This window comes from Gavia stellata, unplaced genomic scaffold, assembly GCF_030936135.1.
Source record: "Gavia stellata isolate bGavSte3 unplaced genomic scaffold, bGavSte3.hap2 HAP2_SCAFFOLD_74, whole genome shotgun sequence".
Lineage (NCBI taxonomy): Eukaryota > Metazoa > Chordata > Aves > Gaviiformes > Gaviidae > Gavia > Gavia stellata.
In genome coordinates, this window is record NW_026776725.1 from 402748 (window position 1) to 405165 (window position 2418).

Here is a 2418-nt window from a genome sequence, read left to right on the forward strand (position 1 = left end):
GCTGCTCTCAAGGCCCTTCAGGCGTAGAATCATAGAATCATGGAATGGTTTAGGTTGGAAAAGACCTTCAAGACCATCAAGTCCAACCGTAAACCTAACCCTGCTAAGTCCACCACTAAACCATGCCCCTAAGCGCCTCATCCACACGTCTTTTAAATACCTCCAGGGATGGTGATCCAACCACCTCCCTGGGCAGCTTGTTCCAATGTCTGAGAACCCTTTCAGAGAAGGAGTTTTTCCAATATCCGATCTAAAACTCCCCTGGTGCAACTTGCGGCCATTTCCTCTTGTCCTATCACTTGCCAGGTGGGAGAAGAGACCGGCAGCCACCTCTCTACACCCTCCTTTCAGTTAGTTGTAGAGTGCAATAAGGTCTCCCCTGAGCCTCCTCTTCTCCAGGCTAAACAAGCCCAGCTCTCTCAACCGCTCCTCACAAGGCTTGTGCTCCAGACCCTTCACCAGTTTCATTGCCCTTCTCTGAGCACGCTCCAGCACCTCAATGTCTTTTCTTGTCGTGAGGGGCCCAAAACTGAACACAGCATTCGCGCTGAGGCCTCACCAGTGCTGAGTACAAAGGTACAATTGCTTCCCTAGTCCTGCTGGCCACACTCTTTCTGATACAAGTCGGGGTGCTATTGGCCTTCTTGGCCACATGCGCACACTGCTGGCTCATATTGGGCCGGCTGCCAATCAGCACTCCCAGGTCCTCTTCCACCAGGCTGCTTTCCAGCCACTCGTCCCAAGCCTGTAGCGTTGCACAGGATTGTTGCGACCCAAGTGTAGGACTCGGCACTTGGCCTTGTTGAACCTCATACAACTGGCCTCGGCCCATCCACCCAGCCTGTCCAGCTCCCTCTGAAGAGCCTTCCTACCCTCCAGCAGATCAACACACCCGCCCAACTCGGTGTCGCCTGCAAACTTACTGAGGGTGCACTCGATCCTCTTGTCCAGGTCCTTGATAAAGGTATTAAACAAGACCGGCCCAAGTACCGAGCCCTGGGGAACACCACTTGTGACCGGCCGCCAACCGCATTTAACTCCATTCACCACAACCCTTTGGGCCTGGCCATCCAGCCAGTTTTTCACCCAGCAAAGAGTATGCCCGTCCAAGCCGTGAGCAGCCAGTTTCTCCAGGACAATGCTGTGGGAAACGGTGTCAATGGCTTTACTAAATTCTAAGTAGACTATATCCACAGGCTTTCCCTCGTCCGCTAAACGGGGCACTTTGTCACAGAAGGAGATCAGGTTAGTCAGGCAGGACCTGCCTTTCATAAAGCCATGCTGACTGGGCCTGATGGGCTGGTTGTCCTCTACATGCCGCGCGATGGCACTCAAGATGATCCGCTCCATAATCTTCCCCGACACCGAGGTCAGGCTGAGAGGCCTGTAGTTCCCCGGATCGTCTGGCCGGCCCTTCTTGAAGACGGGCATCACATTTGCTAACCTTCGGTCCGCTGGGACCTCCCCGGTTAGCCAGGACTGCTGGTAGATGACGGGAAGTGGCTTGGTGAGCGCTTCCGCCAGCTCCCTCAGTGCCCGTGGGTGGATCCCATCCCATCCCATCCCATCCCATCGACTTGTGGGTGTCTAGAGTGGTGTAGCAGGTCGCTAGCCATTTCTCCTTGGATTGTGGGGGCTTCATTCTGCTCCCCGCCCCTATCTTCCAGCTCAGGGGGCTGGGTAGCTGGAGAACAACTGGTCTTACTCTGAAAGGCTGAGGCAAAGGCGGCATGAAGTACCTCAGCCTTTTCGTCATCCTTTGTCACTATGTTTCCCCCCGCGTCCGGTAAAGGGTGAAGAGTCTCCTTAGGCCTCCTTTTGTCGCTAATGTATTTAGAGAAACATTTTTGGTTGTCTTTTATGGCAGTCGCCAGGTTAAGGTCTAGTTGGGCTTTGGCCCTTCTGATTTTCTCGCTGCAAAACCTCACAACATCCTTGTAGTCCTCCTGAGTTGCCTGCCCCTTCTTCAAAGGTCATAAACTCTCTCTTTTTTCCTGAGTTCCATCCAAAGCTCTCTGTTCAACCAGGCCGCTCTTCTTCCCTGCCAGCTCGTATTGCGGCACATGGGGACGGCCTGCTCCTGCGCCTTTAAGACTTCCTTCTTGAAGAGTGTGCCGCCTTCCTGGACTCCTTTGCCTTTCAGGACTGCCTGCCAAGGGGCTCTGTCCACCAGGCTCCTAAAGAGGCCAAAGCCAGCCCGCCGGCAGTCCAAGGTAGCACTTCTGCTCACCCCCCTCCTTTCTGCTCATGAATCGAAAACTCTCTCATTTCCTCATTGCTATGCCCGAGGTGGCCCCCCACCGTCGCATCCCCCACCAGTCCTTCTCGTTTCACAAAGAACAGGTCCAGCGGGGCGCCTTCCCTCGTTGGCTCACTCGCCAGCTGTGTCAGGAAGTTCTCTTCCACACGCTCCAGGAA